The sequence below is a fragment of the Gallus gallus genome, chromosome Z (assembly GCF_016699485.2).
Source record: "Gallus gallus isolate bGalGal1 chromosome Z, bGalGal1.mat.broiler.GRCg7b, whole genome shotgun sequence".
In the NCBI taxonomy this organism is placed as follows: domain Eukaryota; kingdom Metazoa; phylum Chordata; class Aves; order Galliformes; family Phasianidae; genus Gallus; species Gallus gallus.
Window position 1 is genome coordinate 85,740,059 of NC_052572.1, and position 26,667 is coordinate 85,766,725.

General features: G+C 44.4%; 1 protein-coding gene across 9 annotated transcripts in view; it reads right to left on the reverse strand.

The window, feature by feature from the left end:
• Positions 1 to 26,667, reverse strand: part of ZCCHC7 (zinc finger CCHC-type containing 7) — a 104,273-nt gene that overhangs the window by 52,066 nt on the left and 25,540 nt on the right. The window lies entirely within an intron of this gene.

The window sequence follows — 26,667 nt, forward strand, 5'->3', positions numbered from 1 at the left end:
GCAGATTTTATTTCCACGTAGACCAATACTGAGAAAGTAGCCGTGATTACAAGAGAGAAAAACAACAACAACAACACCAACAACAACTTCCTTCGTAGCGCATCAGAGATGCATAACCCAGCAGTGTTTGTACGAAGCATCGTGGTGGAAGCCCTGTTCTTCTCAGTTCCCTTGGTGGGACAAGTCATTACAAAGAGAAAATCTTGCCAGGGACAAAAAAAAAAAAAAGAAGAATTTGGACAGACCATCAAAGCTGCGTTCACTTCCCAGCCATCAAGAAAGTCGTATTTGCTCTTTTCATCAACATGAACTACTGAGAAATTCAGCTTCCCCATCTCAAGTGCTCTAAACGTTCTTACTGAAGTTTGCTCTGCGCAGGCATCAGCACTGCTGGCTCTGTCTGACCCTTCTCACGTCATCTGTTTCTCCCAGTTCCAGCACTACTGCCATACCTTATTTAACAAGTGACTATTCTCCAGGTTGCATGTGCCCAAAACATCCTTACGCTGTGTCTTTAACACAGTCTACCTGTCTCACATTTTGGTGCACGTGCTACCTGTAAAGCAAAAGACAGAATTACAGAGAGAGAGAGAGACTTGCAGGTTGGGCTGGTCCAGGCACACAGAACAATGTGGCCGCCACCAAAGGAGGCTTCTTCCAGCTCTGGCAAAGATCAGCATTCAAGCTTACTGCAACTGAAATCACACCGGGAAGAAGCTGCGCAGCAAAGAATTTACATCACCTCACTCCTCCTGGGGTGGTAACGGTAGAAGTGGTGTCACATCAGCCGTAACAGCTGCCGAAATCAACAGTCAAAAATGGTGCGTTTCCACCACAGTCACACATGGGTGGCAAGCAGAGCTGAGCTGAACGACAGCGTGGAGTTTTCCACGCAGTCCCTCTCAAAGCATTGCTACAGAAAGCTCTGCTGCAGCGTGGAGCTGGCACGAGATGACAGAACAAAGCACGCTGTCTGTAAGACTTGTAGGCAGAAAGCGAAAATGATTCATTCGGAATATGCTGACTGTACTACTGTAATACAGCCATCTCCCTTTTAAATAAACCAGTTAGTAATCCGTGCGGCGGGGCCAGGATTTCACCAACCATCACCGCACACCGGCGGGATCAGCCCTGCAACGCTCCCCAGTAAAACTTCTTGGACTCCAAAACAGGCACCTGGAAACACCAACAATAAGTTGTCCTGTACCAAATTTTGAGCCCTGAGTTACACAGCGCAACGCAAAGTACAGCTGCCATGCCTTAAATCTTAACTAGGTGAGGTGCAAAGGAAGAAATAACTGCGCTGTTAACCAGTAGGCAAAGTTTACCACTCCAGGGACTGTTTCCACACACCACTTCATCCAGTGTTTTTCTCAGGGCTGTAGCAAGAGCTCAGTCAGAGTTTCTGCAGAAATTGGGTTTTCAGTGACAGCTTTATTAACATTAACCACATTCCTTTTAAATTTTCTTTTGAAATTTAATGTTTTATTTGGCACAGTCAATTTAGACTACAGATACATTTCCTTCTTCCTCTTTTTGTCTTTTTTGAAAGGTTAAAAAAAACCATCAGTAAAGTCCCCAAGTGGGCACCACTGAAAATCAGTATTTCTCTATGCACTCAAGAAAGTAATAGATGGGAACCTGTTTCTAATAGTTTTACTTTCTGTGTTATCTGGAGAAAAACAGATTCATACATACAAAGTGGACTGTTTCAGAAGATAGTGCTGCAAAAAATGAAAGACTGTTCCAAAGTAAAAAAGTGATTATTTCAGACGAAATGAGAAGCTCCAATGTCAACCCTACTGCCTGAGTCAGCAAAAAATCAAAGCTTTGCATAGAATAGGAAATTGGAGATTTTCCGTAAATTTACATTTCTTTTTGCTGAGCACATTTTTGCTTGGACGTGAAAGAACTTCTTAGAGACATTACTAGTTTCAGACATTGCTTTTTGCTACAGGGCTGTAAAGCGCGGCTGGCTGGGGCTAGAATTCCATTAGTACAATTGGAAGAATTTATACATTAATGCCAGACATGAGCCTCGGCGGCCACGGAAGTCAGCTATTTTTAAGACCCGTGCCTATGGATAACATCACGTAAATGGCCTTGCTTACTTATTTATTTATAAGATCTCCTTGGCTGCATTAGCAGCCGTCCAGTACAATCTCAGCGCCACGCAGCCTAAAAATACAAATGGTAGCTTGTGGAGCTGTATGGCACACGGAACTGTGGGCGAAATGCAGGCGCACGCATCTGTTATTCTGTGCACTGCTGCAGTAAAATCAGGAAGAACTCTAACAGCTTCATAAAAAAAAAAAAAAAACAACAAAAAAAACATGGCACTATTTATGAAAACGAGTCATATAGATCGTTCACCTTTCATATAAGCAACGTCACAATTAGGTAATTAAATACAAGTCGTTTTGATATTACCGCCTGTCTACAAGAAGTTCCTTCTCTAGACCACCCTCCTAACTCCAAACACCAGAAACCTGAAATTGAAGAAAGCGAGAACAAGTAAGTACCAGAGAGTAAGAGCAAACCCTGGTCCTGTTCAGGACCAGTCCGCTTTGCCTTATCTGTTACGTGCAGAATCCTCCTCACAAATCTCAGGGAAGAAACACGGCGCATTCTCGCCCATAGCAGCACAACATCACGGTTGCTTCTCCACACGGCGCAAGCAGAACATTTATTTCAGTGAAAATAGGAAACTGAGGGCAGCAGAAGAAGCCACAGTTCTCTACATACTACAACGATAAAGCAACGTGAACGTGGATAATTCCCCACGACAAACCAGGCTCTGTACGTAGGGTGTGCCCAAAATACTTCAGAAAAATGAGGCACCTGAGCCCTAAGGCCCTAACGTTTTGAAAGCCAAAGCTCTTCTTACAGCAACTGCTTTCCCCAGTGACCACTCCTCACATATCTCTGAACTCCTGAAAGAAACATGGCAGTAGAAGTGAAGCTACCACCTGAAGCACACCTGAAAACTCCGAGTTGATGCACCCTGTTTTTGTGAGAACGTCTGTTTTGCAGTGAGGAAGCAGAACGCTGCTCTGCAGCCTGCGCCCGGTGCTATGCGCGCTGCTACCTCCGGCAGTGCTTACATCCCAATGACTTCCCCAGCAGAGCACCCTGGGCACAGGGCAGGGAGCACGGCCTGCCCTCACAATGCTGTCTCCTCGGAAGGCCCTGTAGAAGAACCGGCGTGAGGTCCGCCATCAGTTGGAAGCACTGAGGCCTGGCTGACTTACAGACGGCGCGGTTTGGCCACAGCGCCCTGGCGTAAGCAAACACCAAAAGGAATCAATCCCTCAGGAAAGAAAATGTGCTCACTTCACACCTTTTGGAACAGATCCGTCGTGTTCAGAAAATAACGTTACACAAACTGCTGATTTATCCACGGTAACAGATATCCACAGCAGATTCTAAGCTAAAAGCACCCAACTTGGCTTAACCAAGACATCTCTTAACAAAGGCATCTTTAGAGACAGCTTTTTAAAAAGCTCAGTTCAGATAAGACGGGTTGGAGTTTGCCTCTTCGCTCTGGCAAGACATATTACTTGCGTATGATAATCTCTCCTCATGGTTTTGTCTTTCTTGCTGATAACAAAGCAGGGTTTTTTTGGCTAGTAACGAGAGCGCCCAAGCACCTGCAATGCAGGTGGACAACTCAAAAGAAGGAAAGCTACAGGCAGGGAGCAAAGTTGACCAGAAATAACTGTTCAGAACTACGGGAAGTAGTGCAAAACACAGAGGAGTTAGAATTGCTTTCTCTTACTGTCACCTTCCCCCCTCAGAAATGGATTTTATGAGCAAGTGACCTAACTGAGGCTTACACTGTTAACGTTCTGTGCTTAAACCCAAATGCAAACTACTTTGTTCCGTCATACCAAATGCCAGAACCGGACTAAGCACCACAAACGTTTATCAGCTGCCACCAAGATAATTTTTTCTTAATTTCACCACGCAGTAACTTGTATTACTGGGCCAAGAGAGAGGCAGCACGCAGAAACACATCTGTCAGTCCTAAGGGGACAGGTTTGGAAAGAGGAAGGAAGAAGAAGGTGTTAAGGGCAGGGAGGAGGCGGGGAGCACCGGGTGCCGGCGTTACAGGCCTGCTGGGCCTGCCTCTGCCGAGGACGTGAGCCCTGGGGACTGCAACGGCTGAGGCTGGTGGGCACTGCGGCTGGGCTGCAAGCAAGCCCAGCACCAACGGTGCAGAAATCAGCACAGCTTTTGTCTGAACAGCTGACAGAGAGATGAAGTGAAACTCAACTAAAAGATGCCAGACTCAAGGCCAGCAGAAAGGGCAGCCCAGACACAGCTCACCCGTGGAGGGAGCCAAGATTACACCGGGGGCAAACGTAGGCCTGGGGTGTGCGGTGGAGTCCACCTCAGGGCCCTGGTAGTGCAGAGCATGGATCACAGGACTGAGCCAGACGGTGTGCTGGGAGGGATGGGAGGCACTGGAGAAAAAGAAAGGACTCACCGAAATGCAAAATGCACTTAAAGCACACAACTGTTTTGCCTGCCCAAAGACGGCAGAGGATGTACAAGGAGGGGACACGAGGAAAGCACTACAGATTCGGGTCACTTTGGGCTGCAGCCAAGGAGGGCAAACATCGGAGGGAAACATTCAGCCCCATTGCCCTCAGCAGCCCATGGGGCAGTGCCAGCAGCACCCAGACTGCAGAGCACTGCAAGCAAAAACTCACCAGCTCAGCAGGGAGGAAAACAACAAATCCTCCTGCTGGAATGGAAACTGTAGTTAGAAACAAAGTTTTGACAGCTTACAATATTTCAGCATAGCGAACAGGGTCTCCCTTTACCCCTGGCTCCAAACGCTGTGAGAAGTCCGGGGAACCCCTCACCTGAGGACACCCACGTCACCTTCCTACTCAATAGAAACCTCCCTAGTCAGCAGCAAAGCCGATCTGACAGAACAGCAGTGGCAACCTGGAAACTGTGCAGGGATGGCGTAAGAAGGAATGCTGCTTGGAACGCAGCACTTTCGGGTCATGTGGTTATCAGTACACGAGCAAGAGCCCAGATTCTCAGGATTAGGTGACAACTTTACGTGAAAGGTATTTTCATGGATTTTTCTTTTCTTTCTTTTTTTTTTTTTAATTGCATTTTCGCACTTCAAAAATTGAGTTATTTGCAGAAGAGCAGTGCCTGGCAGGAATTTGTCTTCACTGCACACTTGAAACTTGGCTGCAACAGAAAAAAATGCAACCAGCGCCCTAGCTGTGAGTAACAACAAACGGAGCAGGATGGCCCAAACAGGCATGTGCACAAAGAGTACTCATAGCAGTACTCCTCATGTTCCTCTGCCTACACTTTCTGAACATGAAACAGTACTGCCAGGACCCCCCCAGCAAGTAGTAATAGAGTATCAGCCAGAAGAGCCGATTCCAGGAAATAGTTGGTGCTGTTTACTGCCACGTCCCCAAGGCAAATTTACCTCCATGTTGTTTATTCCTATTTACTCTTCGAACAGCGACATATGCTGCGAGGAGAAGACAGAAGCGTAAGATAATTCAGACATTTGAAACTTCTATCTCAACAATTTCTGAAACATATCTATTCCATTCAGGTTTAAGAAAGAAAAGGAGATACAGAATGAGGTTAAGTGCATCTTTTGTCAGTAACCTATCTTCTCCCCATGGTCTCGTAAACAAGCTGCTTTCTTTAGAAATACAGCAGACCTTCAATTTAAATTTATGGAAAGGCTGAACCAGAGGAGCCCGCACTCAAATAATTTTAATAACCTATTAAGTTGCGACTTCAGATTCATTTTATAACCGTGTACCTCAGGGAACAGCACTATCAGGATAAAGATAGATATTTTTTTCTTTTAAAGATAAATAGCATCATTAATCTGCAACATTTCTTTTCTATTATCTTTCAAAATGAGGAGTTATTTCGTTCTGATCTTGAGGTAATTAGCCTTCATTCACTAGCCAGAAAATGTCTGTGTTCTGAAAATTAAAAATGTGTCATTAAGTGGAATTTACCATAATGTCATTTATCTTTATATAGTTCATCAGTGACAGCAATGGGCCTGGGAATCCATCAGCTTTTACCAAGGAAGCATTAAAACAAATTGAAAAACAGAATAATCCCAGGCACTCTTTAACACAGTCAAAGCCATTTGGGTAATTAAATAGTGGTATTTAAAGTTTTAATTTAGATTTTCCCCTCTGTTCATCAGCAGTCAAATGAGATGTTCATATTCATAACTGTTTGTAATAAAGGGTTTCATAAAGCAAACGGAATATCAATGCTGTTAAAATTAAAGAGAACACAGAGAAACCTATCAAGTGTAAACAGGGAAGTTCACTCCTACTGCGAACTATTTTCTAAGGTTACACAGGGAATAAACCCTTGCTACACCTGGCTCGCTTTCCATAACAAAATTGTATAATTTCTCTTATGTCTGTGCTTCCAGTAGTTAAAACTAACTTCATTTACCTTTCTCAGTTTTGAATGTCTCGTTACACAAAAATGCCACCTTCAGGAAGCATACAGCATGCCTGCCGATTCCACCACTTTTCAGCTGCTTGTACGTTCATCTCAAACATCTTTTACCTTGTACGCTCACCTCTTGAGATGTCACCCTTCCATTCTGCTCTTACTGGCCATTGCAGCGCACCAACGTGCATCCAGGAAACCAGCAGGCATTATGAACAATGCTAACAGCCATTATTTCCGAACTCGGATCACTGACAAACAAACTGCAACGACTGTAATCGACTTCAGGACAATTTTTCAGCTGTACCGGAAAAAATATTATGGGAAGTACTACGGAAGCCTGGCAGCATTCCTGCTCAACCCGGAGCGGCTCACAGGAATATCTCATCTTGCACTACAGGGTTGAGTCAGCACATCTGGACATGCCAACTTCAGCACTACGTCGCTCAGCAGGAAGATGACGGCTCGGATAGAAAGGCCAGCAATACTGCTTATAAAGAGTCGAAACACAGGTTAATGTCAGTTTCAGGACACGGCTTTAAATTTGCTAATTGTGGCTTGATCATGTTTAATTACAACTTACATGGCAGTAAAACCAATCTGTAAGAGCTTACCAGTATGGCTCGGTAGGAGCAGTAACAGTGCCGTTCTGTAAGGCTCTGTAAGGGCGTACTGTCTATTTTTGCCATAGTTAAACTAGAGGGGTGGGATAAATAGCTCCTCATTAAACAGTTTCAAACGAAGTAAGTCGGAGTAATGCAATTTTCAGCACACATACTTGCTCGCCATCACCCTACTGCCTGTGACACAGCTGGTTAAAATATAAAAAAAACACGCCTTCTCTGTTCTGGGTGCAGCTGGACCTAAGCTACACCAAACCCGTCAATAATAGTTTGGTTAATAATTTCTGCCCTCGTTCCCAATGGTAAAGAGAGTTGAGGTTTCAGCTTCTTTTGTGAATGAAAAGTCTGGCGATTTGTGCTCACTCTTTTTTTTTGAAAAAGCAGACAACTTCAAACTTAGCATTTCATTTGCAATGTTATAGAGACTTAGCTGTGTGTTTTGGCAGAACCACCTGAGATGTTCTACTTTTCACCTGAGTGAACATCTGAGATGTTCACTTTTTTGCCTGGAGCACTGGACAGAAGTCATTATATCAGGCAAGGAAAGACTCTCACACAGCACCAGAAAGAAACATTAGAAACCTGTCTACCTCTGGTATTTTTCACGATGAAACCCATGATATATTTTTACTAGGAAAACTGAAGAATTGGAACATTTTTACCACGACCTTCGGTGTATCAGCAAAGAAAGTGAAAAGTTACAGCGATGTCCTGACTGCCACTACCAGCAGATAGAAAACAAATGCGAATATGTTCTTCAAACAGATCTGTATACCACAGTTCTGAGCAACACACTCAGCTTTGTGGTGTTTGGAGTATGCACTGTATCCCCCAAACTGCTGGCTACCCATTAGTGTAACATAAATAACGAGACTTTTGGTAACGTGAACTCTATTCTTGTAACATTTAGCTTAACTTCCTGTGTCTTTGTGTTATTCAAGGAAGTGAAACTCATGCATAGCATGTTTATATTATTCCCCGTTATAGTAGACTTGCAGACAATGTCAGGTCTGGAGAGATAAGAGCTGCCTCTAGGACATGAATTCTCATGAGGATTAGACAGCCACCATCTGGGGCCTTCCGTTTATCTGCTGCAGCTGCATTCTAAATATCGGTGTTGGATAAAAACGAGTGCTGGTCCTGAAGTGCTTAACAAGTCGCTGCAACTTGGTTTCAATTACAATTTGCTGCCTTCTGAAAAAAAAAATAAAATAAAATAAAAATGGAAGAATAAATAACAGCATGACCTCCCTTCTCAAAAGCAAAATGTCGGTGAATGTTGACGGCAGCTCTCTGGCTAAGAGGAACCCCCCCCAAGTCCCATGGAGTTATGGTGAACGGGCTTGGCATAAAGCCTTAATAGAAAAACAGGGCATGGTAGAAAGGATCAAAGTTTTTGACACGCTGTCCTACTGGCACGGCTAAGAAGCAAAACTTCCAAATATCTACAGTGAGTAAAACGACCTGTGCGAGGAGCTGTAGGGTCAGGTAGTCTGATCATCTACGGTTTTCCCTGCAGGTGAAGGATCAAAAGCATTTGTCGGAGGCATTTAACTTCAAACACATTAGAATCCCATCATGAATTTTTTTTCCAGGCATTATGAGGAAATGAGGGAATTGCTAAATCACTTGCACTTGTTCCAAATTCAAGCCTGCAGACAAATAAATGAAACAAACACAGAATGCCCTCTGCTGTGTTGGCCTAGCAGCAGAAACAATCCTTGCCCAGAGATTTTTGGCAATTTCTTCTCCAGACACTTTTTTCCTCCTCAACTTTGCTTATTTCCTGCTGCAGCTGCATCATTTTTTTTTTTGGGGGGGGGGGGGGTGATTCTCCTAAGACAAACAACAGGGAACTACCTAAAAGCAATCAATAAAGGTTCTTGAAATTACTGAATTATTTTTACAAGGAAATATTAATGATGTCAAAAAAAAAAAAAAAACAGCAGGAAAAAAGGGGAAAAAAAAAAAAAAACAGTGTGATTTCTTGGCATGTCTTACCAACCAGATGCTTCAGAATGCAGAAGTCTCAGTGATTCCTTAGACTTTCAAAGCGGGCTTTCAAAAAACTACTCTTCTTTGGTTTTGTGACAAGGTGCTCCTCACTGCACTGAAAATGTGGCTGCTACAGAATGTATTACCTTATTTGGTGCCCCTCTCTCTCGAGTTCACTCTGCTTTTATGCAGAAGTACAAAGATTGCTTTCCAGCACCATCACTTAAAACAAGATGTAGGCCGAAGACATTTGTGGGGGCAGTCGGAGAATGCAAAGAACCTCCTCAGATCTATTTTTCACAGCAGGTGAACAGCACTTAGCCTAGGTGTTACAGTCATTGGAGCTCTGCGGCTAATCTAACCTATGAGTACAGAGCAAATCCCAGCTGGAGAAAACCTCAAGCTTTTGTTATCCTCAAACGACTTCAAATTAGGGTCAGAAGTTCCTCTCATTGAACCTGAAGCCGTTTTCCTGACGCCCACTAAAATGGTCTACAGGTTTTTGTATTGAGTACAAGGAAGCAGAAGGGTGAAGTCACCAAAAGAAATCAGCTAAAGAACAGGACGTGCCGAAACGGTGAAAAAGAATTAAATGCACAGTCCAGCATTTGCAATAAAGCCTACAAGCACCTAAGTGTTTCTCAAGTAAATAGCAGGCATTTCCAAATAAGACGTTCTATGGGATGGCGCTAAACAGTCAGCAGGCCTTTCCTGAAGAAGAGCTGCTGCTCTAGTGCTAGATACTCAGCACTGTCCACCCAGACCTGACGGTTAGCTATGTAAAAAACAGGAGCTGGAAACAAGATTTCTAAATCCATGCCAAACCTTTAAACCAGCCCAAATAATTAGAAGCCTGATTTCAAACATTTCTCTCTTAAAACAAGCTCCAAAATATAGACGCTACAGATATACACCAGGAGTGCCAGGTCTGCCCTTTTCCCACCCACAGCACGAGTTCCACTAGTTGTCCTGAAAATACAAGCTTGTATTTTCACCGTGAGTCACCACTGCTGCTTTGTTACTGAGACCAGGATTCATTAGATCGCTGAGACTAACTGGCAGGCCTTACAGTTACTGCTGTGCAAATCCCATTTAAATCAATTCATGGAGAAGCGTGCAAAAGAAACATTAACAAATTTCTTATGAAAGACAAACAGAAAAGATCTGATGTAGCCAGTAGGCAACAATGGTCTCAATAGGGCGACCAAACGCCACTCCTCAGTTCACAGCTTTTGCTTGAAAAAGTCTTTGCATTCACTGGGACATGGCTTCACGCAGCTCCGGAGCCGAGAACCACACTGGCACTTGCACAGACTCCTTTTACTCAACCTCCTCAGATGTAAACTTCAAAAAAAAAAAAATTTCTGGACGTGACGTAAATTTCTTGCCCTCTGGGTTTAGAAGCAGTGGGGTCTTGCAGGAAAACCTGCAAACATCAGACTTAAGTATAGTCACTGCGCACAGAAAGCATCCCAGTAGAGAGAAATAGACAAAGTACAGCGCTCAAGCTCACAGGATAAACATTTTTGGAAGACCTCAACACAAATGATTTGGTACAGGAGAATCCAAGACCCATTAAAAGAAATACCACCTCATGTTCAAGCAGACCCCTGAAAACATGGGTCAGCCATAGCACAAGCCTTGGTCAGGAGGAAGAATGGGAACACAGGGCTGGAATCACACAGCTGTTAACTCAGCTGGCCTTGCTCCTGCCACCGAGCTGCCCCAGCACCACGCCAGCTACCTTACAGCAGACCATCTACTGGAACCAGTGCTACTGGAACCAGTGCCCCCACTGCCAGGCCAGTTTTCAGCTGCATCAGCTCTGGTGACCCAGCTAACTACCTGATCCCACAGCAACTGTGCTGGCGCAAGGGAGGGGTCAGGAAGAGCATCTGAGACACAGGAGGAGGGAATTAACTGATCGTGTGTGTCCAATACACTGCAAACGTACGATGAACCCAACTGCCCTCTGGAATTAAGATGATGGCCTCAGAAATACCAATTCACAAGTAAGCCCGTTTCTTTTAGCAACACAATGGCGCCAAATCACAGAATAACAGTAAGAAGCAGCAAACCATACCGCTTGTTTACGGTTGTTCTATTTCACCTCCAAAGGGTTGGTGCTACCCACTTCCTTTGACATAGCACTCTACGGTTCTGTGATGATCTCTGAGGTCCCTTCCAATCCCAGCCACCTTGCATGCTGCTTACTAGGTACAAATACAGCTGCACAGCTTGGAACAAAAACTCCTTTTGAGCAACTCCCAGCTCCAGCTATGGCCAACAGTTAATATGCAGTCAGAAGCACTGAGGTAGGGCAAGCAGGCACTGAAATGTCTCCTGACTGCTCTGACTGCCCTCAGCTCCCTCTGACTGAGAGTGGGGTGCTTTCAGCAGCCCTCAAATTGGTTATTGTTTTGCCTATGAGCTGCTCCAATTGTTTTATGAGCTCCATGAAACGGTAAGCACAAACGCATTTTGTGGCATGCAGTTACAAAGCTTAACAACACAGCTTGAAGAAGCACTTTCTTTTAAAGACCAGTTTAATTCTATGCCACCTATGCACCAAACAGACAACGAATACCTTTTTAAACAAGCATTTCTCCACATACACATGATTTTAGAGTGGCTCTTCATCTCATTATCCCTGCCGAAGGCCTCATTTAACCACAGTGGCTACAAGTACTTGAGATGACCAGAAAGTATCACATACAGGTTGGAACGCATTCACGAATTACAGTTTCCTACAGTGGTAACATTTAAAAGCATTACTGCATTCACAGTTTAAATGCCTAAAATTGAGATTGTGTCTCCGAGAATATTAATACGTACAATAATCTCCAATGATGATAGAATGAAAATAATTGTCTTTCTACAGAAGGTCACGCCGTATGTTTTATCTTTTATACCTGTCCCACTCTTGCCAGCTGGTGTTCTCGCATTGAGCTTAATGGAGTTCTACCCTTCCAGCAACGCAAAAAAAGGCCGTGCTACCTTTGCACAGCCGCAATGAAGATGATGTGTTTGAAAGAAGGCACTGAAAACTGAGGTTCTGGTATGAGAAACACACTTGGTGGGGAAGGACAGCCAACACACCAGGCTGCAGTGCCCGCTCTGACAGCACCAAGCTATAGGCCGTAGCTCGTTTTAAAAGCACTTCAGCTTCCTCTTCTGAGGGACTGAGACGCTGCAGGAAAACTGCTGACCACGTCAGCTTTATGCCAGCTGATAAATACACGCACCAGGATATTTTCAGCCATTTTCTTCCACTTCTGCCCTGCCTGAGAAGTCGGAACGGAGAACAGGCAGAACGGGAAAGACGTCCATCGGTTTTCAGCACCCAGAGGCTGCTGCAATGCGAGCAGCTCCAAACGCTCCGAGTGTTACAACGTCCAACCCACTTCCAGTCAGTATAAAACTTTTATAAAGATCGTTAGGTGTAAAAGTGGAAATGAAAGATCACGACTACGGCAGGCAAACTGTGGGTACCGGTTTTACGTCAAGCAAGCGCAGTTAATTACAGCTTCCTCCTTTCGTTTTTGGCCTGCCCTAAATAACGCCGTTAGAAGTCCCTCTGGTTATGTGGCCCGCAGGTCAGCAGGAAGCTGCAGTGTGTACGGAACGGGGAGATCCCACCGCTGTAACACAGCCCTGGAACCCCTCCTGCCGGACTGCCCAGGACCAGGGATCCCGCTCCCCGAGCGAAGGGCAGAGCCCTGCCCCAGGACCAGCCCTCCCGGCTGGGCTGAGGCGCTGCGGCCACGGCCATACAGTTCCCGAGTGGGCGACGTGCTGAACAAATTCCACAAGCGCTTCCTCATATTTGTTCCTTCAGGCACAGACAATTAACAGACGCGTAATGATTTTTTTTTATTTTTTTGGGGGTGGGGTGGGGTGGGTAACCAAAGCCACGAAAGAGAGGAGAACCTCCTCTCAGAACGACAAGCGCTGCTGAGGGGCGCCTTCAGAGCGCGGGCCGTCCCCTCACACACAGCCGCAGGCCGCGCTTTCCCGCCCGCTCCGACCTCCCCCGCCGCCCCGCTCCGGGCCGCCCGCCCCACCTGCCCACCCTCGGCCGTCCGCTCCGCTCACAGCTGCTCCCTCCGACACTCCGAAGGCGGATGAAGACGCACTGAAATTTCTCTGGAAACTGTTTTAACAGCCAGTAAACAAATGGTGTCCTGCTGCGCTGCTAACACAGACAGCAACGCCATACAGTGAGATCCTGAAAATATTCAGGGGAAGATGGGAAAAAAAAAAGAGAGAGAGAGAGAAAAAAGAAAATCAAGCATGACTGCTTTAACGTGAGTGAAAAGGAAAGCACAATAGGTACAGCCAGATATATACGCACTTTATTTCGCTAGCGTGGGGCTGTAAGTAGACAATTATATGCTTAAACGTTACATTCCCTAAGCTGGCTTAGCAGCCTCTGTGGCTTTGGTGAAGGCAGCATCCCTGCAGAAAACAAGGCGAGCGGACGTGTGGAAGGAGCCTGCTTTCTCACGCCCAGAACAGGAAGGCCGTTGGTATCATTATTAACACCAAATTTCTAAATTTAAGCCCTAATTCCTTAAAGTTGCCAGTTAACACCCCCCAAAAAAAAACCCGGCACTGAGAAGTGCCTCCCATGACTAAATGGATTAATTCCCGAGTACAACACAATCACCGCTCTGCACACAGTTCCACTGGACATCTAAATAAACAGCCAAAGCTTATTTTATGCAAAGAAAAGATCCATTCTGAGGAACTACCCAAATGCTAAGGAGTTAAATGAGAAAAAAAAAATACAGGAGAGCTATATGGAGAAATGAAAGAAAGAAACGGGCGCTTTAGATAGGTTTATGGGGTGACACCTATTGACAAATGGATATCTTTGTTGAAGCCGCAGTGCTATGCCTGTTTTATTTCTGGATGTCTTTCTCCCAGCAAATTTCTCCTGGCGCTGGGAGCTTATCCTCAGCCCATCTGACCTTTCTTAAGGATGAAAAGACCTGCTTGAGAAACATACAGCTCAGAGAAGGAGGAGGAAAAGTTATTGTGCACATCAATGCGAAAGTAGCATTTCTTATAGAAGCAGGGAGCTGTCATACTCCATAGCTCCAGGGGTCCGGCTGCCCCAGTAAGCTCCTGACAATGGTCTGTGCTGCAGGAATGAAAGGCGGTCATTTTCTAAATGCACTGCGAACGTAAAGCAGACGTGAGGCCTGGCCTCCATTTCAAACCAGCCAGTGGAAGGCTACTGTAAAGGGGAAAGGGAAGCAGCAAAGGCACCTATGCTGCGAGGTTCGGCGTGCAGACGTTCCTCTATGGCTATTTTAAGGATCAGCGCTGCATATGAGCCCCTTTTGTGCAGAAAGGCTCTTGACTTTTGCTTTCGATAGGTGGAGGTATATATTTCCAGATGGTTGAAAGGTGTGCTTTATGGATACTTACACGTAAAGGCTCACAAACTATGAATTAGCTCCCACGGAAGAGAAGTTACCACCAATTCATTTCCATTTATTTTTAGCACTTCATAACAAAACCTGCTGAGCTGAGCAAACAAGTCTTGTTTTCTCACGAAAGGCAGCGACACGCCCTTGCCATAGGCAGAGATATTAGGATCAGCAGTACCTAGTTTCTGATGAATTAACGTTCATTAGATAAGGGTTAAAATTAGCCTTGTTTTAGAGCTAAGAAGATGCACCTTGTCATCCACAGGACCGTTGCTAGCCCTGATCCTTCTCCCAGAACGATTCCTACATTTCAGAAGACCATTATCGCTTTTCAACCTAGGGTTAAGTAGGGTAAGAAACAGCGCTGCTTTAAGATGGGTGAAAAATCACAGCTTTTCAGGGTTTGTGGCTGCTTAGTTGTGAGAACACACAGCGGTGACCGAACGGTAAGTTGTGTTTCTACATTACCGCTCTATTTCTAACAGATTAAGGACCTCACGCACAAATAAGATTTCTTCCAGGTATCCTCCATCAGTGGCACGCTACCAAAAGCCAGTGCAATAAGCTGACCTCAGCGTATTTTCCTAAAATCACCCTCTCTAACACGCTTAGCAAATTTCCTAAGAACACAACAATCACCAGAAGCGTTAAGAAGGTTTTCCTTTTTGTTCCCCAGCAAGACAGACCAACTTCAACACGGCAACCACAAATGAAGCTTCTCAGAGCCTTTTGATGACTACAGGCGAGGGCAATTCCTCACAAAGTGGGGCAGAAAATTATTAAGGGCAGAGAATGGCTGGCGACAGCATCTAGATGCGTTGGCAATCTCAAAGCAGCTGCTTAGGGCTGGAAGACAGGAGAGTGTGCATCGCATCCAACCAAAATCAAGGGAGCTGGGTTGCATCAGAATCTGAGGTACTGTCTGCTGCTTTGAAGAGAAAAAGAACGCGACAAAGCCTACAAATTATGGCCGAAGGTATTTTCTGCTGAGGAAAGCTAGCTTGACTTGGGCCAGCATTTTAATATGCCTTTAAAAGTGTGCTGTACTACAGTGTTCCCTCCCTTCATTTGCCCTTCTCAATTCCTGTTTTCAGTTTTCTCACATTGTCTAAACTGCAGATGAGAAATCACCTGTGCCCAAACCACGTCGTTTAGAGCTTTATATGCTGCAAAAGAGTAAAAAAAAAATTTAAATTACTCCAGTTCAAGAGAAATACGGTCTTTTCTATCTAATGGAAGTACTTTCTAAGTTCCTTTATAAAATACATCCTCAGGCACAGAAGAGAGCTGACGCGAAGACACAAATACCTAACCCTCAATATCTAATACAAATTTCCCTTAAACCAGGACTACCTTATCCTTGAAAGTAAGATGCTGAATTCATTAGGCTTATATTCTATACTGCTTAGAGAGATTTCTTTAAATCCATTAATACCAGTGGAACCAAACAAAAGTTCTTTAGATAAGCAGGTGTTGCCTGTTTTTTTATATCAGAGCACTTTTATTTCGAAGGCAAATGGCAGTTTCTGCCAGCTGTACTTGATGTGTTTGTAAAACCACAGAGATTATAAATGTATAATGTTATAAATCCTATTACAGTATATAATCTCTAAATTACATTCAAGTGGATAAAACAATAAACAGCTTGTTAATGAACTTTACATTTTTATAACACCACTTACACCGCATAGAAGAATTCTGTTATTTTGCAGTTTATGGAAACCCATTTCTCATAGCTATTACACACTGTGTGTTGTTTACCCTGGGAATCCGTTGCCTTGCAAGCGCCAGCCTTTGAAATGAGAGTTTTTCTCATCCACTTCCCTTTTAACTTCTACGGATTTTCGCACGGCACTTTGCATATTAGCGTGAAATAAAAAGATTTGGGTACCCAGATGCACGTGAGCAAAGGTGTGCATTTATCCTCCCTCCCGCCCAGAATTTGGGCAGTTATGAACACAGGGCAACAACAACTTATACAGGGGCAAAGAAACACCTCCCAGAGCTACATCTCTGTTAGCTGTTCAGCTCCCTGCACAACACTGAGGCACAGGAGGTCCAAGTTGGTTCAACAATTTCAGTTTACAGCTCTCCTGATTGAAAACTTATTTTCTTCTCATGTCAAGACATCAGGAAAACAGAGAAGGTGAAAGCTTTATAAGGTACTATTGTGTAAAAAAAAAAAGAGAAAAGTATCTTTGTTTCAGTGGTTCTAAATGGAGGAACCTGGAAAAGCTTTTCTGCAATGGCTGAATGAGTTTTCCCGATCCCCCATAAATAACATGGAAACGAATGTAAATCTCTGAAGTCACAAAGCCATGCCAGTGCCTCCTGGGCAAGGTTCCTTGGGTGTCAAGTTGCAAATCTGCAACCTTCTGGACAACACCAGAAGTAATACAATTTCATTTGAAGATTCTTATTTAGCAAGTAACGCTGAGTTTTAGAATAGTTACAAACCAATCGAGGAAATAAACCTTGAGGAGTACAAGTCAGCAACTGTGAATATAGTATATAGGAGACGGCACTCTGCTTTACAAGGCGAGGGTTGTAAAACCCTAGTTTTAATGTAAGCTTCTTTATTTGTTTGTTTTTAACAGTAAAATTGTTAAGAAAAACACACAAGATTACTTTCAAACAAACGTTAGAGTTCCAATCCCTTCTGTGAAATTCAGAATCTAAGATCAGGGGTATGTGAGCAAAATGGCCGGAGAAATGGGTCCCCTTGGATGCCAGACACAAACTGCAAAACAATGAAAGGATACAAACAACAGTAATCTATAGCCACGAATTACTTGGTGTTATGGTGTAGCCCTTCTGACCTTAGACGCTCAGATATGCACATCCCAGTAGAGAAATCCAAATGACACAAATATTTACTTAGTGAATGTGTACTCATTATACTACTCACGTAGACTTGGAACAAACAAACAGTATCACAAGAATATTTCAACAGGAAAACACCCCATCGACGACATTTTAACAAGTTGCACCGTAACTGGGTGATTCATTTGGTCAATAATTTGGTTATGGTGTTCACCTCACCTTCCGCGCTGTAAGTCAACTCAAACAACAAGGAATAACTGTAGCAATAGCTAAGAGATATGAAAACCTGGTATCTTTGAGTCTGCAGCGAGAAGTTTTGAACGTGGGAGTTAACAAAATTCATCTCGACTTCCTCGACTTCGCAGGATTTAAGCTTCTAAATTCCTTTTCCGAAAGGGATGGGGTTCAGCATTTCTCAACAGAAAGTGTGCTTTTGCTGCAGCCAGACATCTGTCATTTTCTGTCCCTGAGCAGCTGCCTCTTCTCTCCATCCTCCCTATGTGGGCGCTGTCGCGGGCATGCAGTGCGTACCCCTTGCAGTGACATACTGAGCAAGGCATAGGGCACAGGAGATGAGCGCTGCAAATCTCAGCCTTGTTTTCCAGCAAGCAGAAAAAAGAATATTCCCGTGCTAGAAAAAGTGGTCCCTCGGCTGCAGAAACTGGAACGTAATCTGCACAATGAGCTGCATTCTCTTATCCTGTCTGTGTGCAGCACAAACCAGACTCAGAGCAAAAAATGCAGATACCACTGCAGAAGTTGAGACCAGATGGCTTGCAAGGCTTTTTGATGCACTTGCACTGTGTCTCAACACTTTCACCTCCTGCTTCTGCCCAGTACAGCACCTTGCAGGCTCGCTGCGAAAGGTCAGTTTGCTGTCCTAGGGAACCCTGTGCCTTGTAGGCTTTTAGGGCACTACTTCCAGTTGTCTGCGCTCAGGCTTGGTGCAGTACTTCAAAACTACCATTGTGACAGCCTGAACCTGATTCTCTGATTGACATCAAAAGAGGGGAGTTAATACAATTAAGAAAACGGATAGGAAAGCAAATGTAGGTGAGAGAAAGGGATAACAGTGGGACTACGCTGTCTCAGATTTCATATGAAATATGAAAATTCAATTGTGGTGCACTGACATGCAGACTCCTTTCTTACTTGGCTATGGGCATTCATCAGCATTAAAATACTACAGCCTCATGATCCAACTGCCGGCTCAATGGCTGCAGAAGTTAATGGTATGAACGACACATAAGGGAATAAACACTTGTCTCCAATTGTTTATTTGGTGCTACCTCTGCTTTTCAATCTCCAGGTCCTATCTTATATAGCTCTCTGACTGGTTAAAGTCCACGCTTCATCCTGCCTTCAACTATATTTTGGGATAAGACCATACAAATATCTTGCTGGTCAAGTTTGCCATTTTTCTCTTTGGTAATTCACTCGCAGGCAGCTCTACATGGCATGCAGCTAGACTACAGCTCTGCTGAAAAAATTAGAAGGACATCTATAGAGCATTACCTCTTCTTTTTGCAATGAATGGGCTGAAGCTTTCAATTATAGGAGGTGGCAAACTGACATTCTTCTAGCCATCAATAGAGATGAATGACATTTCTCCAAATCTGCAGATAAATCACACCGATGTTGCAGAGGAAGACTGCAGAACTACCATGCTTTCCACCACCAGCACATGAGCAGTGGTTAAAAATAATAATAATAATAAAAAAAAAAACAGTCTGAAAAGCATCTCATAAAAATTACCTGCTGTAAGATTACAAAAACATTGCCTGCTCAATGAATCCAGGTGTCGATAGACAGATTACTTTTGAAGTTCCTTAACACTGATCCATACATCCACTGAGCAGAGCAAACGTTGACTTTGGAGACTCCATTTTGGCAGGGGAGGAATTAGTCCTCCTTGGGTACTGAATCAAGTTGCAACACCAGAAAAATGATCCTCTCCTGTGGTTCCCTCCTGTCCAGCTGCGGTCGGATACATATTTGGATGACTTTGACATGAGCAACACATGCAATGATTTCAAAGTACTCGTGAGGCTGTGCTGCATGGAAGCCACCCTACCGTGATAACACAAGTGGATCGCATCACAACAGATTTAAGACTCTTTCTGACAAAGAAGAGGTTTGGAACAGCATACAGGCCCAGCAGAAAAACAGCACAGCTGTCATCTCCTGCCCGTTCTGCAGCTGGGACCCACTCAACTCACAGATATACACATTTTCACACAAGCATAAAAATAAGTTTAAGGTCCTTCAGAGTCTTCTAGGCTTCTCTGTGGGACCGATGGGAGTAGCAGACAGATGTCTACATGGTGCTATGCCCAACCAACACCAGTCACAACGAGCAAAGAGAAGGATTTCAAGTGCAATGCTCACGTGTGGTAAACCTGCTCTGCAATCCAGCTCACTTAGCAGCTTGAGCTTAGCATGTAAGTGAGCAAGCAAAACACTGTCGGATGACAAAAGTGTCCTGCAGGCTTTAAGCAGAAGAACATGGACAAGAGGACATCCCCCAAAAGAGATTCATTGTTTTTTCTTGTTTTTTTTTTCCCCAGCATTGACTGAAAAAAGGAAGTAAATACATTCAAAATAAATGAGAATTGAACTGCAAATACTAAACTGAAGTACTGCTTACGTCGCATAAAAATACATCAGAAGAATTTGATCGAGCAGCAATTTTTGTTAACTATTTTTCCACCGGGGTCGAGTATACAAAGTACACTCAACGTAGATGTCCTTGTTTAACTTTTGACTTTATGACTTATGCAAAACATCACCTATTATTACAGTGAAAGTCTCCTTAAATAAACTTTTCTAAGACATTATACAAATGGAGGTTGTGGATTAGCGAACAGCGAAAGGTGAGGTCATCTAGGCCTATTGAAACAGCATTCTGAAACCTCACAGACCAACAATAGCAGAACTCCAGCAAATCCTCTGAAGTACATCCCCTTGTTTTCCACATAGCCTGGATTAGTCTTGAGCTTCTAGGTCTAAATATACAATAACCCTTTCACTCATATATAATAAGGAGAAATAGACTATACTGAAATATAAAAACATAGCAGATCCATTTACATGCCCTGCAAATAAACCTCTGCGGTATTTACAATACAGAATGCAAAACAGTGCAAAACAAATGGCAGTAAAAAAAAAAAACCAGCAACAACAACAACAACAAAGAAAAAGAAAAAAAAGAGAAAAACCCACAACCAAAAAAGCCAACCAACAATAATAGTGTTTCCAAGGTCTTCCAATGCGGCCTGCCATTTTCACAGCAGTGTGAAATAGACAGCATTCACGTCTCGAGCTGACAGATGCAGAGGTGTGTAGTGGTGCCAAGGCTGAACTACAACAAACCTTCAGGAGGACACGGGAGTAAACAAACCCACACACAGAAGCAGGTCCAAAAGAAATTCCTAAGAATGTGCAGAAGAAAAAAATGTACAGCAAGAGTTGCTCTCCTGATTTATAATTACTTTCGGCCGAAAATAAGCTATGCCTGGGGGACAGGTTCTCCAGCAGGGAATGACGTATTCTGTACAGATCTCAATAGCAGAAAGGCCAATCCACAAAAACAAAAGCCAAAAAAGCAATGACAATTAAACACATGGCTCAACTTGAGTTTTCCACGATGCTCCGGGAAGAGGTAAAAATGGAAATAAATTCTTGAGTGAGCTATGACTGAGGTTTGGTAGATGCCGTGAAGAGGAAAGACAAGGGGCTGCAGTCTGCACAAGAAAATATCAGCACAGGGTATTTCAATGCCATGTGCAGACTTTCATGTCAGCATTTTAGCAGCACAATGCTGTGGGTGCCTTTTAGACACAGCAGAGGACCAGGCCCTCAGTATGTGCAAAACTTGGGTTTGAGGTTAAGAAAATCAGCCCTCCAGTGCGTCTTCCTCAGCTGCCTTGACCAGAAATTAATTTAAACACATCTGGATTTCTCACGGAAATTATCCTTCGCCATTTTAGGACAGGAGCAAGACTAAATAACGTCCAATTTATGCACTTTGGCGGAAAGCCTGAACGAACTGCCCTTCTGCTAGCAGAACCGAGACAGCTGCAGACGCAGAAAACACACGCACGCCCTTCCCAAAGAAGGGCAGCTGCTTTCGCTTCTACAGGTCAGGAAGGTAAGAGAGAAATTAAGTCGTTCACTCAGACTCGCAGAGAGGTTTGTCGCACAAAATGGGCGCAGGTTCAGCTCTCGTGGTGCCCTGTCTTGCAGCCCAGACATGCTACAGCATGCAGCAGGATCTACATGCAGCTCCCCTTAGGCTGAGACAAAACCTGTAGGACTCGTGCTATGAAGAGAACTGGGATGCTCTCCTACCAGTCAGGCATGGAACCAGGCGTGATTCCTCACACTTACTGCAACCACCATCCTCTTCCCTCCTTCTGGACTGTAACACCCAAGCCCTACCTTCTCACCTGGCAGGAGCAAGCGAGCACACAGCATCTAAAAACAACGCTTAAAAATGTGACCTCGACAGAAAAACAACCTGCAGCAGCAAAAGGCAGGAGTGTGCAGGCCTGAAGAGCGCGGCTGTGACTTACAGCGCCCACATGGGCAGGCAGCACTGCAGGCGGCTCCGTGCGGGCAGAAGGGGGGACTGGACGCAGGGCAACCATGGAAGAGTGGGGCAAACCCACAGCAGGGAGCAGCTGCCCCGCCAGAGAGGCCAGGCCGGAGGTGTCAGCACCAGGCCTCTGCACAGCCGGCCAGGCCCTGAGCCCCACAGCCACCGCGACACCGGCGCTGCCGTGGGTTCACCTCCACAAGCCGAGTGCTGGCTGAAATCTCAGCCTCCTGGGTTTGCAGGCAGTTCCCTACTGCTGCTTTGAAGCTTAAACAATTTGTCGCTTCACAAAGAACAGCCGCAGGACTGTCCTGCTTGTTAGAAATCCACCTCCCACTACGTCCCGCTGAGTTCGTGCCAACCTTAAGCCTCCATTCAAGACAATTACAATGAATGCTGGAAGTGAAAAATCTGGAAAATCTGCTTTATTCTTCAAGGCCCTTATCGCTCGGAAGTATATTTCTCTCGCATGTGCCAAGAAGGAAAGCCTTTTCTATGTTGCTGGCAAAACGGTCAATCATCTTGATGAACAGCAAATAAATGAATGCCCAATGATGGGATTCTATATTATCCTTAAAAAAGAAATCCATCAAATAAACATCAACAGGTAAATGTTTATACCCGACAGCCATCAATTTCAGCTACCCATGCAAAGAGACAGGTGAGCTGGACTGGTAAACCTCGAAATTAGAGAGGTATTAATCATCTGCTCCCAGCCAATATAAACAGATGTTTTTTTTTTTTTTAAACAGGCAAAATCATCTCTTCCCCTGAAATTTATTTGCAGCAGATAATGTTCTGCTACATTTTTAATCAAGCAGATGAAGTTACATTTAAATTGAAAATCCGCACTCAACTAATCAGGCAAGTAAAATTCCGGGATGATTGAGCGGCAGCACAGAGCAGACGATGACTGCAGGTAAGCTGTGAAATTCACCTGTCAACCACACGGCTTACTGTTCGGCAACCACACCTGCAAGGGAGAAGCAGAGCCCCGGGACAAAACAAGGAGAGGCACATGGAACACATCTGTAAATCCCCCACGTTTTAGGAACACATCATGAACACAGGAAGAAAAGAGACTCCACCTCTTTCTCACTGCAAAGTTGAAGGAAACGTGCATGGGTTATTCCCATCTGCTTCGTGCTACTGCACACAGCCTGCTGGATAGCTGAGACCAAGGCACCATACAAAAACCTCTACTGCTCATTCCACGCTGAAATAAAAAGCAAGACCAAAAAAAAAAAAAAGAATCCGGAATATCGTAGGGGAAAAAGAAGGGTGTGATTTGTTCTTCCTGGCTCTCCTACAGACATACGGCACACGCTCTGCCGGACCACTTAACCGGCCCGTTGCTGGCTCACCCACTTTTAAGAACTGGTATCAACACGATGGCTTTTGCGTTCATTTATGGCACGTTTGTGTATGCGAGTGCTGCTGTGACAGAAGGAGCACGCATCTAGATAGATGAGACAGCGTTCAACTACCTGCCGCCTCAAGAAACACCCTAAAATATTTTAATAAAATTCCAGAAATGAATCTCTTTCATCTTAATTTTAAAATGAGATCCATATAGTCTTGTGCGTGACATTTATAAATTATGCATAGCTACCATTTTTTTATGTCAAGATGAATAGGAACTGACAGCACACATCTGGAAGACTGTCAATTATTCCTGTTTTAAAGCATTCACACCTTTTAGTCTTTTAGCTACAGATGCGCTAGTTCTGACATTGAAGAGCAAGTGCAGACCAACAGCACGCGCCGCAGGCTCGGAGCCATCCAGCAAAGCTTTGGGTGGTGATTCAGCTTGTGCATGGGCACTCCAACCCAGCACGCAAACGGTGCTCTCCTGAGGACCAGCACTGCACTCAAAAAGCAAAACAAAGCCTGAAGAGAACTGCAGTAATCATGCTAACGTGTCCTTGCGAGTGTCAGGCACTGCTGCATGGTGCTGGGACAACACACGTACTGTATAAACCATGCAGCACACCGCCCTGTGATGAATCTCCATGCCCTCAGCCACACACCGTCAGTCCTTCCTTAGGTTATTTGTAATCTGGAAAAGGACGTCGAGGCACCACCGCAGTAAAAACAGCCAACGAGTGACAGAAACTCAGTATTTCTAAAGCTGTTCTTCGTTTCTGTTACTACTCACAGCACAGCAAGGCTCATTCTTCCCTAACAAACTGTGTGGTTTTCGCACATTATTCCATTCGTTAAGTAGCTGCTTCTCTAACAACAAAAGTCCAATGGTTAGTTCAGCATGGCGTCTTCTGGCAAGCTCTACACACACCATGGAGTCTTGAATCTAGATTAGGAAAATAAACGTTGTTTTCAAAAAAATCAATACAACAATTTCATGTTGGCATGCTTTAACCACTGCAGTATTTTAGACACTGCAGCAGAAGCTTTGAAACTAAGATCTTGTTAAGTGAAACACCCAAACACTTAAGATTTTAGAATTGTGAATTCAAGTTCTGTGGTTGAACTCTGGATCTCCAGGACCGACAAACATGCCATTGCATCTGCTGCACTTACACCATGTACACAGTAAGTGTAGCTCAGTACTTCAGACAGGGCCCTGTGCCCGGCTTTGGTCAGCCGCAGCACCGCTGCCTGCAGGAAACACAGATGGAGCTTCTGACAGATACAACCCAGCCAAGTGCTCCATCCACGTCCTTCACTACCACTGAGCTGCAGCACAGCCACACTGCATCAGAAAGTCAGTGAAAAGTGGGAAGCTGCAGAAAGTCCATGGAGCTACCAGCTGCATTTAGAACATAAATGCGTGCATACGCTGAGCAGGAATTTATACACACTTTTCCCCCTGCTATTACTATTTTCCAGCAGACACAGCTTTGCTCAAAAGCCACAGGACCTCTGTCTTACTGAGCTGCCTCCACGTGAGCTGCCTTCTCTTTGTGATAGCAGAATGCCCGTGATGGGTGCTGGTACTCTCCTGCACTGTCGTCTTCAGCACAAATCAGAGGCTCTCTTCACATCTTGCACTTGAGCACTGAGCCAGGCAATCGAACACAGTCAAAGAGGTATTGAGATTAATTTTCAACCGCTGCTGAAAAGCTGATAAAAATACTATTACTTCTTAATTACCTGGTGACCAGTTGAAAAAGTTCTGTCCGAATGATAAAAAGAGCTTTGTTTATTTGTCTTGAAGAGAAGACAGATCTTGAGATTCTATCAACTTGAGATAGAAATGGTTTGGGAAGAGGGAACGCTACCAAAGCTGTTTCTGACTTCACTAACACTACTGTGCATTAAATGCACCAAGCAGGTGGAGCAAACCAAATATCATCTAGAGCATGTTACTCTTTGGATTTTGTTAGTGTGATTCACTGAATGTGGAAAGGAAAGCGTGCCGTCTTAAAGGTGATGGAGCAGCTTCCCTGGATCTTGTCCTGTGCTGCCTGGGGCAGATTCTGACAGCTGCATCTAAACAAAAACTGAGTGTCTCTGCTATCCAGGTGCTGCTTGGAGGGGCGGAAGGGATATTCGCTAGCAAAGATAAATAAATGAATGAATGAATAAATAAGAAGTCTTACATGAACGTAAGAGTGTAAAGCAGAAGTGTTAGAATTGAAAGCCATTCATCAGGATCTGGTGAGGTTTCAGCCTGCTTGTGTGGCTCTACGATCGCCTGACGTGGAACACATGGAGGTATAACTTCCAGTTGCACGGCCACCCGTGGCAGCGTAAGCAGCCTTGCACTACTGCAGGCCTTGCATGATGTGCGACAGATGGAGCAAATATCCTCTTCCTAAAAACCTGCTGCTCCATGCCCACGCCACCCCTGCACTCTTATACTGCCAGGTGAATGAAATTTCTTCTTGCTATACTGACAGCCACTCCTCTCATAATCCAGAGTTACACCATGGAAGTTCCAGGACGGCGTGTGCCCACAGACAAGGCTGGAATGCCCTGGCCGTAACGAAGTGAACATCTAAGCTTGCGCTTAGCTTTAAGCCAAAAATAATCCTAAATCCAGATGACATAAGCAAACATTTGAATTTAAGCACGTCGGAGCGTTTTGCTGAACCAAAGCCTTCCAGCCTATTTCTGTCTCAACCAGTGCACACTGTTCCAATTATTAATTAAATGCCTGGGCAATTTTAACACTGGGTTTTATTGTTTTATGCACCTCAATTTTTTTTTTCTTTATTCCTTGTTACTCCTGCAATTTTTTCCAGCATTTGTTAAAAAAATAAAAATCACCACGTTTCAGCTGTATAGCAATGGCAGAAATCTATACACTGCCACGAGCCTCACACACACACACAAAAAAACCCCACACCATATTCCTAATCTCATTTTGAAACGACCGGCGTTTAAACTAAATTTCACGTGGAGTTATTACGTAAGAAATAAACTCAGATTTGGGGGAAAAAAAAAATAGCAATAAAGATCAGTATTCAAGTTTTAAACGTACATAGGGGAGACCAAATTTTTGGACAGATTCTTGGAAATTAACGTAAAGGTCTGCAGCTGTCCAAATCTGGAACTCCATCCAACAAACACTGAAGTTTCACAGGTCTCATTCAGAAAAACAAAATCCCTCTGTGGTTTACAGCCACAGTTAACAAACTGCTACTGCAGTCCTAGCCGGAGCAACAACAAACGCCGGGTTCTGAGAGCACTGTGCAGTGCAGCTGCTCTGAGTACAGACTCATTTCCAGCCCCTCTGACTCCAAACGTCAGC